Here is an 18,838-nt window from a genome sequence, read left to right as displayed (position 1 = left end):
TGCACGCTGACAGACGGCAATAGGAGGAGCTACATCCCCACTCTGCAGTGTCAGCGTGTCGTTGCACGCCAGGTCAGGGAGCAGACAGGCTTCACTGAACCCGGAAGTGTGGCGCGGAGGTACGTCGGTTCATTTGTGCTAGTGTCTTAGAGACACTAACACAAGTGAATACAGGGAACCGGATCGCAGGAGCCGTTTCTTGCCGATTCGGGGAATCGGCTGCTCTTTTAACAACCGGTTTGCCCGAACCGGACAGAACCGGCTGAATCCCACCCCTGGCTGTAACTACGAAGGTTGAGCATATCAATCTCATGTACACAGTTTAATTCTTTGAACAAGTTATTGCTTCCCTTTATGTTATGTTTAAAAATATAAATAAAAAAAGATGTTTAAAAAAAAAAATACACTTGGACTCGAACTCTCTCATTTTTTAGCTGGACACTTTCTTATTTTAATTTTAGGATTATACAATTAACTCTGAGATGGATTTTTAATGATTGTATAGCAGCCTCATTAGGCGTAAGAGCTCTACTTAATAATGTATGCAGTCTGAATTGTGAAATCTGGTAACGGATCTGCTCGAAAATAGAAGTGTGTATAGGTGTTTCCAGAGATTGCACATTTTTCTGTAATGCATTGGGAATCATTCAATAAAATGATAATGTGGTTACTGAGCTTTGAATAGCTAATCAACAAGGTTCTCCAAGCAAGAATTACATGATTAGGGCAGTTTTATTACAAATGGCAGCCTGTCCGAGTCTTGTGTCAGGACGGGAAGCAGTCTGAAGAAACACAGCTCCCGATGCCTGTGTCTCAACTGACAGAGGAGCTGTATTGTAAGCACACATAACCTCTGTTAGCTGCCAGAGAAGAGCTGTGACAGGAGAAGAAATAAATCTCTTCTGCTGGCTGTGCCCAGAGCACTGAGGCTGCTCATTCACCCAAGATGATGTATTTCTGTCGCCGTAACAGGCTTTCTAAGCCCGATATGTATAGACGATACTGATTTTCTGTCAGTTGAGATGCAGATCTCAGAAGCAGTGTTTCATCGAACTACAACCCATCCTGACATATGACTATGATGGGCTGCTGTTTGAATTATGTGACAGGGGACCATTTTATTACATTCTTGGAAAACCCCCTTTAGCTAATATATTTGATATGACTGGTTACAAGGGTTGGTAAGTCATCAATGTCCTATTACATTTTTGCAGTCCATATACTGTATAGCAGGATGTAATTGTGCTCTCAATAATCTTGTTGGATCTGTCAGTAGGAGGCAGTATGACCATGAATTGCAAAGTGGAAACGTAAAATAAAGGCATTTTATCAATCTTCTAAATTTTAACACCTGCTGGCTACAAAATGTAGATGTTGAGGAGCTGTTAACTCCAAATGTGTATATAATTTTATTGTGGCCTTGTAATTTTATCATCTTTAGTAAGTAGACCATTACTATTTATCTCTTTACAGTTTTCCAAGAGGATTTTTATGTCTATTTCTTTGAGGAGGACTTAAGAGACTTTACGTATCCGGACACATGGGAAAGCGCCCGTCTCTCCACACATCAGAACGTACTAGTAAAGTCTAACATGTAATGGATTTTTTTTATATTTTTTTTTTCATTATGTATAATAGCCTGATGATACTGGCAGAAATGTTTGACACTTCATTATTCCATTGTGTTTTCTTACATTGCAGCTCTCCCTGTAAAAGGAAGCCTTCCTTACAGACGTCTCAAACCCCACACAAAGTCTTTGTATGCAGTGAAAACGATACGGAGATGGTCTTTAGAAATCCCGAGATTTCTGATCTGAAGTCTCTTCCGTCCCTGCTAAACCGCTCAATCTTAGCTGAGAAAGAGGAGGATAGAAGGTGATTTATTACACTTAGATTATACACCACCTCTGAATTTTTATACACACACAAAAAAATCCCTTTTGGAAAAACATGTCACCGGTATAATATAATGTGCTCGAAGGTCATAAAGACCGCACTTCAAAGCTGAACAAATATCACACCCATCAGCCAATATGAAGGCTGAAGATTACAAAGTGACAGAGTCAATAAATATTTAAAATTATTTTTTTTTTTAATAAGTATTAAAAATAAATATAAAATACAGCAAAAGCTTCTATTCATCACATTGTTATATAGGGACACGGACAATGAGAACAATACATCCACATGACGTAACCCTCAATTGGAGTAATTCTAAGACTAACCAAACAAAGTTGAGAGCCAGCTCACCCTTGGGAGTGTAGTGGAGAGGAATCACCAAGTCTGCATGGATCACACGATTAATTATAAAACTAGACCATATATAAAAATAGGGAACATCAATATTATCTCTAAGAAGAAATTTAGGATGACCTAAACTCTAATCAAAATGCTGACATTTGTTGGCACATTAATGGCTGTATCCTCAACACCAAGTAAGACCTTCGGAGAAATCTGTCAGATAACGCAGCATGGTGCTTTTTTGTGCCATGGCCACTTCATTCTAGCGACACAACAGTCAGCAGCTTTCTTTTACTATACTATCTAAATAGTTGTAGAATAAGGCTAAGGCCACACAAGTGTATGGCATCCGATGAGAGTGCATCGGATGCAATAGCTAGCTCCTGCTGTGCTGCAAGCCGAGTGTCATGCCACTGTGATCTGATTCTTTGATCGGATCACAGCTGCGAAGGAAAGAGGGAGATTAGTCTCTCCATCTCCTCGATTACCAGCTGATGCATATATCGCACTGCACTCCGGTGTCATCTGTGTGCAGTGCGATGTTTCACTCACACCCATAGACTTATATGGGTGCGAGTGAATATGGATTGGATGCTGCGACTGTTTCCTCGGTCCGATTAGGGCTGAGAAAATAATCGCAGATGGCAATGGCCCCATAGAGTAACATGTTTTTTTATTGCATTCCACTCGGTCCGTTTTAATCGCCACGTGTCCTTACCCTAATTATCATTTTAATTATTTGTGTAAATTTATAATTACAGATTCAGTGAAAAACTGCAGCAGCTCCTTGTGGAAGAACCTCTAGACGCATCTCTTTCCCTGCCTTTATACCTACCCATCCCTTCTCTGTCGGATTCTTTAGAAAATTCAGTTATCGTTCCAGCCTTGCAGAAGTCATCCACACGAGGCGCTAAGTATTCTCCAACCAAGCCAGAACATATTGTGCGCTCCTCCTCGCTACAGCCATCTGTGAAAGACAGAATAAATGAGTTATTTGTGAATTTGAGAAGGAATCAACAAGAGGACAGAGCTTTTAACTTACACGTTTGCACCCTGCTCGATATCGGCAAAATTGAAGAAGAGAGCAGCTACCCAATGAAATAAGACCCCATTTACAGCCAGTGGTGCTGGACTTTGCAGATTACTATCTAGAAGCCTGAGAAAATGATTCACTTCTGTTGTAATAAGCTGCTGTAATCAATTTGGAGTAGTATTACTTTATTAGAGGTTTATAAGATGTTCATTTCCTTCTTTGAGTATAATACAAGATCCGATAAAAATAAATATTTTTTTTCTTCTATAACCATGAATATTTTTCGATTTGCAGAACTGTTAGATTTGGGAATTGAATATGTATGCCATATTATTTATCTAGCAGTTTGTACATATAAAAGGCAATACAAAATGTATAGTTTTCAGCATTTCATGAATTTATGCGCTTAATGTGGTATCTTTATTTTTTTAAATTGTGAAATACAATAAATTTTAAGTCTGTACAATTTTTGAGATTACAGTATCTGAAAACTAGATCCATTGTTTCAACTTTTTTTTTTTTTTTTTCTATGGAACTGACATTTTGTGTATGAGGCTTTAGAGCATTTATAATAGCACATCACATAGGCCTGTGTTTTGGTTGTTAACCCCTTCACGACCTTTGACGGATACATCCGTCATGGTGCCCTGGTACTTAAAGACCCATGACTGATATATCCGTCATGGCGAAATCGCGGCCCCGGTGACTGTGATTGGTTCACACAAACCGCTGATTCAGGAAGGAGGGGACCTCTGCCTGACCTCAGTAGGGGTGGTGCCTCCTTCCCGGACCTACAGAGACTGTGATTGGCTGACTTACGCTGCTCAGCCAATCACAGCCACTGTAATGTTTAAGCCATGGAAAATGGCTGAAACATTGAAATCCAGCCATGATCAGTGCAGCTATAGCACTGATCATTGGCTGGAGTTGGGTGACCTCAGCTGGATCACCCTCCCCCAGCTCCAGCAGCTCTGATTGGAGAGACCGGCCTTGTGACCGATCTCTCCAATCACCGTGGACCTGGGGCCGGTGACCGCCCCTCTCAGCTTTACTTGTCGGTCCTGGAGCATGCCAGTACAGTTTATACAGTACAATGGCAGGGCGACAAGCTCCGGTCCCATGCTGTCATGAGACCGGAGCATGGGACCCGGAAGTTGCCGCACTGCCATTGTACTGTATCAAACCGGCGAAAAGCCTCCCGATCCGCCGCTGCCTTCCTCCATCTGCCACCGCTCTCCCCGACCTGCTGCCCTCACCCCCCTGATTGGCTGCCTGCACCCCCACCTCTCACCTCCGTGATCTGCTGCCCGCCCCCTCACCTCCGTGATCTGCTGCCTCCCCCCCCCCCTCACCTCCGTGATCTGCTGCCCGTCCCCTCACCTCTGTGATCGGCTGCCCTCCCCCTTACCTCTCACCCCCGTGATCGGCTGCCCTCCCCCTCACCCCCGTGATCGGCTGCCCTCCCCCTCACCTCTCACCCCCGTGATCTGCTGCCCGCCCCCTCACCTCCGTGATCGGCTGCCCGTCCCCTCACCTCTGTGATCGGCTGCCCTCCCCCTCACCTTTCACCCCCGTGATCTGCTGCCCGCCCCCTCACCTCCGTGATCGGCTGCCCGCCCCCTCACCTCCGTTATCTGCTGCCCGCACCCCCACCTCTGACCTCCGTGATCGCCTGCCCGCACCCCCACCTCTCACCTCTGTGATCTGCTGCCCGCCCTCTCCACCTCACCTCCGTAATCTGCTGCCCACTCCCCCCCCACCTCTCAACCCCGTGATCTGTTGTCCGCTCTCCCCCCACCTCTCAGCCCCGTGATCTGTGCTCCCTCACCTCTCACCCCCGTGATCTGCTGTACGCTCTCCCCCCACCTCTCACCCCGGTGATCTGCTGTCCGCTCTCCCTCCACCTCTCACCCCTGTGATCTGCTGCCCACCCTCCCCGATCTGCTGCCTTCTTCATCTCCTGTGATCCTGCTGCCTAGATCCAACCTGTAAGGTAACTATCCCCAATCTCACCTCCCACTCCCCTTGCCCCCTGTTCCTCCCTTCCCCACCCATCCTCCGCCGCTCCTGCATCCACTGCGCCCTCTCACATCCGCCTCCACCCTCTCCCAGCCGCCGCCGTCTTACATCCACCGATGCTCCCTTTATCTGCCGCTTCCCCCCCATCTGCCTCAATCTCTCCTGTGATTCTGCTGCTGTTCTGATCCATCCTGTAAGTATTGTTCGTAGCTCTTTTCTAACTATCCCCAATCACATCTCCCACTCCCTCTCCACCGAAACCCCCCCCATCCCCGCTTGCCGCCAATTGCTGATCAGCTACGTGATTGGCTGATCAGGTTCGTAATTGTTGCTCGAGTTTTTGCTTTTTTCTTTTTTTTGTGTGCACCCCAAATAAAAAAAAAAAACAAAGACAAAACTTGAACAATTAGGTACCTGATCAGCAAGCGTCCTGCAGCCGTACTCTACTTTAGACAGGACTTCTTTTTTCCATACCACCTAGTCTCCCCCCCCCCCCTTTTTGCAGCACATCCGTGCGTGCGCCCTGATTTTTTTTTTTTTTATGCCATGGGGGTCTAGTTTCCAAAATGGGGTCACATGCAGTGGAGGTCCACTCTTTCAGCACCTCAGGGGGTCTCCAAACACAACATGGAATACGCTAATTATTCTAGACAATTTTGCGTACTTGGTTGAACTAACAATTTCTTTTTTTTTTATAACTGAATGTTTTATTAAGATTTTCAAAACAGATACAAAAAAAAATACATGGATGCATGGATATGTCTCACAAACTTGTTAATGACTGTAAACCAGAAATCAGTATCCATATTATCCACTAATACACTGAAAACAGGGAATATGACAAGACGAACAATACAATACTAGACAGGGAAACATAAGGGAGGGGGGATGGATTGGGGAGGGTGAGCATATCAGGCTTCAAACAAGACCGTACTTCACTGTTATTCTTTGTTGGCCCAATAAGTATCCCAAAGTGACCAAACACTCTCAAAAAGATCTACTGTGTTATTTGACAGGGCAGATAAATACTCCATCCTTCTCACATCTTGGATCCGAGATTGGAGATCGGTAAGTGAGGGTGGATGAGCTAACTTCCAGTTGCGGGCAATCAGACATCTAGCTGCTGTGGTCATGTGTAATAGTAACCGCTTCACTCTTTTCCCCAGCTGAGCAAGTGGTATATTTAATAAATAGAATTTAGGGTCCAGGGGAATCCGAAGATTAGTTACTTTATAAATAAGAGATTGCACCAACCTCCAGAAACACTGGATATTGGGGCATACCCAGAATATGTGCGGTATGTCTCCTCCTGTGGCTCCACACCTCCAACAATTGTCAGGTATAGCTGGGTTTAGTTTATGTAGTAGTGATGGGGTGTGATACCAATACATGAGTAATTTATACTGATTTTCCTTATAGACATAGCATGAAGATGTCTTAGAGGCCGTATCCCAGATCCGCCTCCACATACACAAGGGAATGGACTCACCAAGGAAATCTTCCCATTTCCTCATATATGTATGATTTGGCTTGTCTTCCGGGCACGGAGCCATTAAAATACGATATATATCGGAGATGAGGCCTTTAGTAGAGGCCCCAGCTCTGCACAATCTCTCAAAAAGTGTAGGGATAGAGACTTCTAATGAGGCAAAAAGGGAGTGCATCAGGTGTCTAACTTGTAAATACCGATATTGGGAATTGCCTGGGAGATTAAATTTAGCAGCTATGGTGGCGTATGGGAGAAGGACTCTGGAGTGTGCGTCTACTATGTCAGCAAAGCAAAAGAGTTTCCTGTCAAACCATGTTTTTGTCGTTATACCATGCATACCGTCTAGCATTCTGGGATTAAAAAGAAAAGAAGTCAATGGAGAGTGTTCAGATTTAAGTGGAAACTTCTTGACACAACAGTCCCATATCCTCTTCGTAAAGGCTATAGGGCCCAGGGTATGTGGGTCAGGCTTATTAGATGAGGTGCCCCAAAGGTAGGAGTTAGGGTGTATTGGGGCTAGCCATAACTTCTCTATTTCCATCCATCTAGAGAAGGCACTGCGATTAGACCATGCAGGGATGTGACGTAAGTGTGCTGCCCAGTAGTACTTAGTAATATCAGGGACCCCCAGGCCTCCTCTCAGTTTACTGTCAAATAATGTTGTTTTCTTGATTCTATGTCTCTTATGGGCCCAAACAAATTGAAGTATACTAGACTGAATGTTGCGCAGTTCTTTGTATGGTACACACACCGGAAGGGTCTCAAACAGGTAAAGGAGCTTTGGCAGAACAGACATTTTGACTGCAGAGATTCTTCCAAACAGAGACAATGGGAGCTTGTTCCAATTGAGCAGGAGCCTTTTTATCTCAGTAAATAAACTAGGATAGTTCTGCTGATACAAGAGCTTATACTTAGATGTTAATTGTATCCCAAGGTATGTCAAGGATATATTTCTCCATTTATAATTGTAGTTTCCCTGTAAGGAGGAGACCCGCATCTGTGGAATATTAAGAGGCAGAGCTTCTGTTTTGTTCTGATTGACCTTATACCCTGACAACCTTCCAAATTGTAGTAACAAGGAATGCAAATTCGGGAGGGTGATATGTGGTTGGGACAAGATCAATAGGACATCATCCGCATATAGAGATAGCTTAAACTCCTTATCTCGTACCATTACTCCATGTATATTAGGGTCATTGCGAATAGCAGCAGCCAATGGTTCAATACACATGACAAAGAGAAGGGGGGACAAAGGGCATCCCTGACGAGTGCCATTGTGTATTTGAAAGGGTTGGGATGTGGCATAAGGAAGCTTGACCGAAGCTGAGGGGCATGAATATAGACTTTTCAGGGCAGTAATAAATGCACCCGAAATTCCAAAATGATGCAATGTTTCGAACATGAATGGCCACCCCAGACGGTCAAACGCCTTCTCCGCATCCAAACTAAGAAGGAGTGCTTCACTCTCTGTCTTATTAACAACCTCTACTAAGTCAATGATCTTCCTAGTATTGTCCCCTCCCTGTCTACAAGGGACAAAACCCACCTGGTCTTTATGTATTAGGTGAGGAAGTAGAACTGAAAGGCGTAGAGCTAGTAGTTTAGTGAAGATTTTCAAATCAGCATTAAGGAGTGCTATGGGCCTATAGTTGGCACATTCCATAGCATCCTTCCCAGGTTTGGGTATAAGCGTAATATATGAATGTAACATACTTGTGGGTATAGGGGAGCCCGTGAGGAAGCTATTAAATAATTTAACTAAATAGGGGGTAAGTCGATCCGCAAATGCCTTGTAGTAGAAGTATGTCAGGCCGTCTGGACCCGGTGATTTTCCATTAGGAAGTAGTTTAAGCACCTCCCCTACCTCTTCACACGTGATTTCTTTATTTAGTGTGTTTACGGCAGTCTTAGTAAGGGTAGGCAGCTTACACTGCTCAAGAAAGGAGTGGATTAGCTCCCTCTGTTTTCCTGGGTCTGTAGGAAGGGTGCTGGGCAAAGAATACAATCTTGACAAATAATCCTGAAAAATCTTTGCAACTTTAGTGGGGTCATATAACGTATTCCCTCCCGAATCTCTCAAGGCATAAACGGATGAGTTCCCCCTCTCCTCCCTAAGTTGGCGGGCTAATAGAGAGTGCGATTTATTTCCTTTGTCATAGTATTTATGCCTGCTATAGAGTAGTAATTTTTCTGTTATATTGACCTCTAGGTCCTTCAGTTGGGCACGAGTCTTTACTATACCTCTAAGGGTACGTATTGATGGGTTAAGGGTCATCCTATTTTCTAAGTCTCTGAGACTTTTAAGGAGCTGATCTCTCTGATATAGTCTATCTTTTTTGATGCGGGAGCTTAAAGCTATGCATTGCCCTCTAAAGACGGCCTTATGGGCTTCCCAGATAGTAGAAAAATTGGGCACTGACCCCTCATTGTTCTCAAAGTATTCCATCAATCCTGCTTCCAGTTTGTCTCTGTAGGAAGTTCTCTTGAGGAGGGACTCATTGAGCCTCCAGTGGCAGACTCTTGTACGTTGGGTTGTCTGATCTAGGGTGAGAGTCATTGGCGCGTGGTCTGACCACGTTATTGCACCAATATCCACTTTGCTCGTCCATCTAAGGGCCTGAATGTTGCCAAAGAAGAAATCGATCCTGGTGTGTGTACCATGAGGGGGAGAGTAGAAGGTAAAGGTTTTTTCTGAGGGATGTTTAACTCGCCACAAATCAAATAAGGCAAACCTGCGGATCAGTCTTCGAAAGGCAGCTGTCAATTTACGTTGAGACGGGCTCGACAATTGATTGTTAATGGTCAACCTGTCTAAAGAGTCAGAGAAAATAGTGTTAAAATCTCCACCCACTATCCACACTGAGGGGGGAAGGCGTGTTAATTTGAGGAATACCCGGTTCAAAAAAAGGATCTGGGAGGTGTTAGGGGCATAAATGTTACACAAAAGGATTGGAACTTCCTTATATGTCCCTTGTAGGATAAGGTATCTACCCTGTGGGTCTGCCAGGGAAGTAGTAACTTGAATGGGACAGGTCCTTGATATCAAGATCGCCACACCGGCTTTTTTCCTTTCCTGAGAGGCTAAAAAAATCGTAGGGTAAAGGTGTTTGGCGAAATTGCAGTTCCCGTTGAGATTCAAGTGCGTTTCCTGCAAGAAAACCACATCAGCTCGCTGGGTCCGCATCTCACCTAGTGCCATTCGCCTCTTAATGTTTGAGTTTAAACCCTTAACATTTAGTGTTAAAATTTTAACCATATTTTAAGTTATAGTAGTATAAAGCAAAATTAGCATTACATACAAAGGCTAACCGGGTATTGCCCATCTCAAACTTGCCTGACGGCCCATGATGGATGTCTCTCAATGGGGTACTAAAGATTCCCTCACCACAATCAGGGTAAACACATAAGGAATGGTAAAAGACAATGACAAAACACATAACATATAAAGCATAACATTTACATGTCATAAATGTTACCGGTGAGGAGTGAAGCCGCAGGCAAAAGCCTTCACCTCCGCCTCCGTCCTCCCCGGTCAGGGTCAAAGAAGAAAAAATTGGCATAATTTAAAACTTTACCAATATCTAAACCCTAACCTCCTATACCCACTCTTCCGTAGGAGGAACCAGGGTAATTCTAACCCTTAAAGGGAGTTTGTGGCTATGGACACACTGCTATCACAGTCAGTGTCTAAAGCTAGATTCTAAACATCTAAGAGAGGGGAGCACTCGGATCTCACCACCCTAGTAGCAAACCAATGCAAATGATATGAGGAATCGTAACCAGATATATCAATATCAGAAAAGAAAAAAGAAAGTGAACAACTAGTTATGAAAGAAAAGACCAACCAAAGTCCTTATAATAAATCGGGGAAGGCATGAAGCCACCCCCCCAAGGGGGGGACTACAGCCTGGAACCAGAGACTCAAACTCAGGGCTCCTGTTCCTAGAAGAAAGAAAAAATAAAATTGTCGTCTCAGGTCGGAGCCGGTCGTGCCTTAGGCCGTGATGAGGGAGAACCCCCCTTAGAGTCCACTTGTTGCCAGATCGGACGGGGTGGATTGGATGGCATCTCCAATTCCCAGTCCACCAGGGAAGGCGAAGGGATTCCCAGATCAGTGCAGAAGGCTGGGAGGTCCTGAGTAGAGCGTAGCACAGCCGTACGACCATCTTTTGAGGCTATGAGGGCAAACGGGAACCCCCAGCGGTATCGGATGCCCTTATCTTTTAGGGATGCAAGTAGTGGCTGCAGATGTCTCCTTTTCTGTAAGGTGATCCAAGATAGATCAGGGAATAATTGGATCCGAGTCCCTTTATATTCAATTCCCTCCGAAGTGCGGGCTTTGGCCATGATAGACTCTTTTAGTTGGAAGTCATGGACACAACAAATAATGTCACGAGAGTAATTTTGAGGCCCCCTGGGGCGTAATGCTCTATGTGCTCTGTCCAATTTTATCCTTTGAGTTGTAGGGCGCTCCAGTACAGTGTTGAATATGGTTTCAAGTATGGCGTGGACGTCTTCACTACCTGTAGCCTCAGGGACGCCTCTCACTCGGATATTATTACGGCGCCCCCTATTGTCTAGGTCCTCCAGATGTTTGTTAGTTTCACTCAGAGCCCGAGCATAAGAGGTCACGTTCTTTTGTAATTTGATGATGTACTGTCTAGTGGTATCGTGATCCTTTTCCACTGAGTCCACTCTATCTGCTAGAAGCCCAACATCTTGGCGGATTGAGTTAATCTCTGACTTACAGGTTTCTTTTACTTCCGAGATCAGGGATCTGAAGTCTTCCTTGGTAGGAAGGAGATCCAGATACTTTTTTAATTTTCTGTGGTCAAAATGGTGTTCCATATCTCCCGGCTCAGATTCTGATGGGGAGTCGCGTGACCCTCCTCCGTCTTCCTGTTGAGACATCAAAGCAGACAGCGAAGGCGTAGAGTCTAGGTCCATATTCACAGAACCCGACTGCGTAGTTTTAATTTTCGCTTGATTGCTTTTATGGGTTGATTGTTGTCGTGACTTTGGTGGCATGGGGTCACTCACTGCTCGGTCTCTTTTAGTAAGAAACTTGTCTAGAGGGGTCACAAACGACTACCCCCCTTTCAGTCTATATGACCAGCTTGGACCTCTTCTCCTCCTCACCCCAGCCAGATCGTCACCTGGTCTGCACAATATATTATGTCACCTTTCAATATTGTTTATAGATTTAAGACCGTTAAAGTTATAGTTGTTCACTTATGTCCTCTATCTGGGCGGTAAGACAAGCCCCCCTCTACTCAGACATTATACAGGGGTGCACATCTCTTTCATGGCTCCGTTCTGTGAAAATCTCTTTTGCAGCAAGTTATTATTCCAATGTCCACAAGATGGCAGCAGAGTACAGTGCAGAAAGTGAGGGATTTTTCTATATAGAGAAAAGGCAGGCTCTGAAAAGACAGTTATACAGCACTACCCCGAATTTTCTTCCTTCTCCCTTCTTAACTTATATCATGGAAGAGGAAACCGTAGCACCCCTCTCCTTGTACTGCCACAGGATCAGACTTGAGTCAGGGGTTAACTCTTCAGATGTTATAAGGGCACCGGATGTTATCAGATCTCAGGGCTTACTTTCTTCTCTGGAGGTCTTAGCTTTCCCTCTTCTCCCCCCCTCCAGGTAAACCAGCCTCAGCCTCCTCCACACCCGTATGCAGCCCCTGTGTTTCTTATCAGAGCAATGCAACTCGTGCTGCGGGGGTGAGGGTTAATTTACAGCCCTAGTGAATAATGGTGCTCTCGTACATGGCACTGGCTTTAGAGCCAGGGGGTGTATGTGTCCTAGGACCAGTCAGTTACCCGGCTGGTTGTCGCCCCTATGCACGGGGGATTTCCACTCACCAGCCTCCTCTCTCTTGCCGGTCGCCTGTCACTTCACTGCCTGCTTCCAGCCGGCTCTCTCTCAGGCCCGACAGTCACCAGGCGGCTCCCCCTCACTGTGTCTGGCTCGTGCTCCACTCTGCTTCAGTGTCTCTCCCTCCTCCAGGCCGGGTAAGTGTCTGCTTCTCCTCTGCTTTGGGACGTCTGGGTATCCCTTCCTCCCTTGTGTTCTTCCCGGATTTTCAAGCCTCTGCTCCCTCTTCACCCGTCGGCTCTCCTTCCTCTGGGCGGTTTTCACCGCACTCCTGGTCTCAGCGTCTGCAGCGTGGTCCCAGGCCTCCCTGGAGAATGATGTCTGCTGGGATTCAGGTAGGGTCCTGTCCCACAATACTCGTCTCCTGGGGTCCGCTGGCTCTCAGGGACGGTATATGGAGGCTTCAGATGGATCTAAGTCGTGCAGGGGCTCAGATGTCTCTGGATGTCTCAGAGCTCTGTCAGATACATCCTCCTGCATCGGCGGCCATTTTGGACTCGAACTAACAATTTCGTGGTAAATTTTTTTTTTTTTTTTTTTTTTTTTTTTATTTTCACGGCTCAACTTTATTAACTTTTGTGAAGCCCCCAGGGGTTTAAAGTGTTCAATAAATATCTAGATAAATTCCATGAGGGGTCGTTTCCAAAATGGGGTCACATGTGGGGGAGCTCCACTGTTTCGGCACCTCAGGGCTCTCCAAATGCAACATGGTGCGGCTAACGATTCCAGCTAATTTTCTGTTCAAAAAGTCAAATGGCGCTCCTTCCCTTCAGAACCCTGCTGTGCGGCCAAACAGTGGTTTTTCGCCACATATGAGGTATCTGCGTGCTCAGAAGAAATTGCCCAACAAATTTTGGGGGTTCATTTAATCCTGCTACCCTTGTGAAAATGCAATATTTGAGGCTAAATTAACATATTTGTTGCAAAAAGTAAAATGTTCAATTTTTTCCTTCCACATTGCTTTAGTTACTGTGAAGCACCTGAAGGGTTAATAACCTTCTTAAATGTGGTTTTGAGTAGCCTGAGGGGTGCCGTTTTTGGAATGGTGTCACTTTTGGGTGTTATGTCATGTAGACCTTTCAAAATTGCTTCAAATGTGATGTGGTCCCTAAAAAAAGTGGCTTTGTAAATTTTGTTGTATAAATGAGAAATTGCTCATAAACTTTGAACCCCTATAACTTCCTTAATTTTTTTTTCCCAAAATTGTGCTGATGTAAAGTAGACATGTGGGAAATCTTATTTATTAATTAGTTTGTGTCATATGTCTCTTTGGTTTTAGAGCATAAAAATTCAAAGTTTGAAAATTACTACATTTTCGCGAAATTTCCATTTTTTTCACAAAGAAATGCAAAAAATATCGGCCTAAATTTACCACTAACAAGAAGCCCAATATGTCACGAAAAACCAATCTCAGCATCACCGGGATTCGTTGAAGCGTTCCAGAGTTATAACCTCATAAAGTGACACTGGTCAAAATTGCAAAAAGTGGCCTGGTCTTTAGGGAAAAAATAGGCTGGAGGCTGAAGGGGTTAAACTCTCTCAAGCAAAGGAAATAAAGAAACAGGGCAACGTATAATAATAGAGATGTCTTAGAGAGTCTTAAGGCTGCTTTACACATAACGATATCACTAGCGATCTCGTTAGCAATGTGACACGCCAGATCGTACATACAATTTGCCAAGATTGCACATAGGTCGTTTTTGTAGCGCCGGTCACAAAACAACCTATGTGCGATCTTGGCAAATCGTATCTACGATCTGGCGTGTCACATTGCTAACGAGATCGCTAGCGATATCGTTGTGTGTAAAGCAGCCTTTACAGACAATCCTGCCAGGAATACCTTGTCTCAATGTGAGTTGACTGTAGGTATATTCATAAGGATCACTCCATTCATAGTAGGTGACAGATACGACTTTTGCCCAGATGAGAGTATGCTTAGATATCTCCCCTATAGGAGTCAGTGAGTCTGAGCCTGTCTGTTGTTGTCTGATGGTCCGAGTGACTACTCTAAATGTAAATGCAGTTAGCCGCTCAGGCAAGATGACACCCCATAATCGTAAGGAAGATTGTAATTTTCTTTTATATCATAAAAATTAAAACCAATTAGAGAAAAAATATGCCCTATAAGCTTTTGTCGTATGGTCACAAATAGGGATGAAATTATGGGAATAAAATACTTTATTATAGAATTGCATATTAACCCCTTAACGACCGCGGACAGTAATATTACGTCCTAGCGGTGATTGTGGTAATCCATGCGGGCTGCTGCAAGAAGCGATCAGCGCACATCTCAGCTGATTTATACAGCTGAAGTGTGCCTGCTAGGCACGAGCGGAATCGCTATCCGCCTGTGCCTTTTAACCCCTTAAATGGCGCTGTCAAGATGTGACAGAGCCATATTAACGGCAATAGCGGTAGAGCCATATTCACAGGCCGATACTGGAAGTCACGTGACGCGATCACGTGGATCCGGTGGTTGTCATGGTAGCACAGAGTCATGTGATTACTCCTGTGCTCACAGGACTCAGGTCCTGTAAGAAACAACCTGCTTGTTACAAGAGATGATCCATTTCTCCTGGCCTGAGCGGTGCTGCTCTGATCGGAAGAATAGAATGAGCGAGCAGACTGCTGATCGTTATAGTCCCCTAGGGGACCTGGAGGAATAAAAAAAAAAAAAATGTAAAACTTTAAAAAAAAAAATACCCTAAAACTTCAAATCATCCCCCTTTCGCCCGATTGAAAATGAAAGGGTTAAAAAAAAATACACGCACATTTGGCATCGCCGTGTGCAGAAATTCACGATCTATGAAAATGTAAAATCAATTAATCTGATCGGTGAGCAGCATAGCAGCAAAAACAATCCAAACGCCAAAATTACGTTTTTTTCGGTCGCCACAAATTTTGCGCTAAATGCAAAAACAAGCGATCAAAGCGTAGCATCTAAGCAAAAATTGTACCGTTAGAAACGATAGCTCGAGACGCAAAAAATAAGCCGCCACTGAACCATACGTATGCCACTTTTTTCGGACAAACTTCTGATTTATTTTTTTTTAAAACCCCTTAGATATAAGTAAACCTATTCACGTTTGGTGTCTACGAACTCGCACCAACTTCTTGCATCATACCCACGCATCAGTTTTATCATATAGGGAACCAAAAAATTGAGAAGGAAAATCAGGGCACTGCTCAACATAAGAAGTATTTTGCAAAGGCAAATATTCACACTCTGCGTTATGATTGCGCTTTTATCTGCAGCAATCAGAGTGATATGGCAGAAAAGTTACTGCAACAGCATCATGGTGCTCATTCAGAGATCCACAACAGTCCAAGAAATAAGTATAAAAGAAGTGAAGGCACTCACCGATCTTTGCTGTGCAGTGAAAGCTTTTAATCACAGGTGGAAGTTACATGCTGTGGCACCTCCACCCGTGATTAAAAGCTTTCACTGCACAGCAAAGATCGGTGAGTGCCTTCACTTCTTTAAGGCTAAGTCCGCACTGGTCGTCTTTTGGACGCAGCGTTTTTGTGCGTTTTTGGCCGCTAAAAACGCACAGAAACGCTGCAGTGCCGAAAAAACGCCGCTGGCGTTTTTGAGCGTTTTTGAGCGTTTTTAGGTGCGTTTTGCTGCGTTTTTGCACTCTGCGTTTTCCTGCGTTTTTCCATAACATTGCATGGGTGTAAAAACGCAGGAAAACGCTGAAAAGAATTGACATGTCCATTATTTTTTTTCATCTCAAAAACGCAGAAGACAAAGACAGATGTGTGCGGACAGCAAAAAAGAAAACTCAGACTTTGCTGGGGAAGCAAAGTCATGCAGTTTTGAGCCCAAAAACGCACAAAAACGCACCCGAAAAACGCGCAAAAACGCCACGAAAAATGCCAAGTGCGCACATAGCCTTATACTTATCATATAGGGAACACAGTGAATAAAATATTTCAAAAACAATAGTGCAGTTGCAATTTTACTGCATTTCGAATTTTTTCGCCGTTTTCCAGTACACTATATGGTAAAACTCATGGTTTCATTGAAAAGTACAGCTCATTCCACCAAAAATGAGCTCTCACATGACCATATTGACTGAAAAATAAAAAAATTACGTCTCTCGGAAGAAGAATGGCAAAAAAAAAACAAAACTGAAAGCGCAAAAACAGCCGGTCGTGAAGGGGTTAAAGAGGTTTTGTGTCTTTACCAGGTAAATCAACTTTGATCTGGTACAACTCAGATCAACATCGGCCATGTCTTCGTGATTATGCGTAATAAAGTCAGCCACATGTGACCAACCTCCTCGCTTAAGCTGGGTTTACACACTGCAATATCGCAAAGGACATCGCTGTAACGTCACCGGTTTTGTGACGTAACAGCGACCTCCCTAAGTCTCTGTTGAGTCGCTGGTGAGCTGTCAAACAGGCAAACCTGGCCAACAACGCAACAGCGATCCAAACCTGCAAAGCGACCTAGCTGGTTGTTGGGGACGTGTCAAAGCTGCTATTTGAAAGGGAAGTCGCTGTAAAGTCCCCTTTACACACTGAAACTTTCTAGCGATGCATGCTGGACAGCGGGAAACAAAGGACCTAGGAATGGTCCTGAACGATTTGTAGCGATCACAACTTCACAGCAGGGGCCAGGTCGCTGATAGGTTTCACACACTGCAATGTCGCTGGGGAGGTCGCTGTAACGTCACAAAACCGGTGACGTTACAGCGATGTCGTTTGCGATGTTGCAGTGTGTAAAGCCACCTTTATACTCAGCAAGACTTATCTGTGAAAAACACAGATAAAACCTATGTAAAAAACAAATGTCTGACTGAGTCCTTATACAAAATGAGCAGCCTGCCCAAATAACCCCCTTCCCCATCTCTGTATGTGCGCTCTTGGTTTTTGTCCTACTTGCTTACAAAAACAATTTCTGTGGAAACTTGTTTGACCAAAAAGAAAAGCAAATATTAGATACCTGAGCACCTGGTATATTTCACACATTTTAGGTTCAGACGTTTTCTTGCCAGAGATATTCCCTCCCCGTTCTGACAAGTTCAAAGTTCTTCTAATGTCAAATAAAAGCAGCTCATAGTTGCAGATATACACTGGAGATCAAGCTTAGAGAACAATGTATGATCACTTGCTTTTTTCAAAACTAATGTAATCTAGATTGATCAACATTTGAAGGTTTTTACATTCGAAGGTTTTTTTGTACGGGGTACACCATGCAACTAGAACAGTGTTTTACAAAAGTTCCAAAGCTTACCAACATAAAACCTTTATTTTGCCCAAAACGTGATGATCATAATTAGAGAACAGCAATGACTGTAGCACATTAAAAGATTATAAGTACATTTTCTGAAGGTAACAACAGTCAACAATCAGTAGGATGTGTACAGGCCTTTGCTTTGAATGACTTCAGCACATCTACAGCCACAGGACATCACTAGTCTCTTACACTGCTCTGGTGTGATTTTGGTCCACTCTCTTCTTCTAGTCTTTTCCACAGTTCATAGAATCTTAGAATGGTAGAGTTGGAAGGGACCTCAAGGGCATTCGGGTCCAACCCCCTGTAAGTGCAGGTTTTCCTAAATCATCCCAGCTATTTATCCAGATTCCAGTTGAAGATTTCCATTGAGGAAAAGCTCAACACCTCCCGTGGTAGCTTGTTCCACTCCCTGACTGCCCTCACTGTCAGAACGTTTTTCCTAATGTATAATCTGAATCTCCTTCCTTTAAGTTTCATCCCATTGCTTCTTGTACTTCCTTGTGCTAATGAGAATATGGTAGTTCCCTCTGCACTGTGACTACCTTTCAGATATTTGTAGACCGCTATTAAGTCTTCTCTCAGCCCTCTCTTTTTCAAACTAAACATTCCTAGTTCTTTTAGCCGTTCTTCATATAACATGGTTTGCAAACCTTCTACCATCTTGGTTGCTCTTCTCTGGACTTGCTCTAATTAATCGGTCTTTTTTGAATTGGGACGCCCAGAACTGTACACAGTATTCCAGGAGGGGACTGACCAGGGCAGAATATAGGAGAATAATTACCTCTCTTGATCTAGATTGAATGCTTGTCTTGATACATCCCAGAATTTTGTTGGCCTTTTTAGCTCCAGCTCTGCATTGTTGGCTCATGTTGAATCTGGGATCTACTATTATGCCCAAGTACTTTTCAGCCTGCAAACTGCCATGTA

At 44.1% G+C, this 18,838-nt stretch overlaps 1 long non-coding RNA gene and 1 pseudogene across 1 annotated transcript in view; one reads left to right on the top strand and one right to left on the bottom strand.

Moving 5' to 3' along the window:
- LOC142260560 (germinal-center associated nuclear protein-like) overlaps positions 1–3,471 on the top strand; it is an 87,937-nt pseudogene extending 84,466 nt beyond the window's left edge.
- LOC142260561 (uncharacterized) overlaps positions 2,130–18,838 on the bottom strand; it is a 53,824-nt gene continuing 37,115 nt past the window's right edge. Inside the window, exon 3 of the long non-coding RNA XR_012728672.1 lies at positions 2,130–3,208. This is a non-coding gene — a long non-coding RNA (uncharacterized LOC142260561). The remainder of the gene's footprint in view (positions 3,209–18,838) is intronic.

This window comes from Anomaloglossus baeobatrachus, unplaced genomic scaffold (genome assembly GCF_048569485.1).
Source record: "Anomaloglossus baeobatrachus isolate aAnoBae1 unplaced genomic scaffold, aAnoBae1.hap1 Scaffold_133, whole genome shotgun sequence".
Classification (NCBI taxonomy): Eukaryota; Metazoa; Chordata; class Amphibia; order Anura; family Aromobatidae; genus Anomaloglossus; species Anomaloglossus baeobatrachus.
This window is presented reverse-complemented; position numbering and strand designations above follow the sequence as displayed.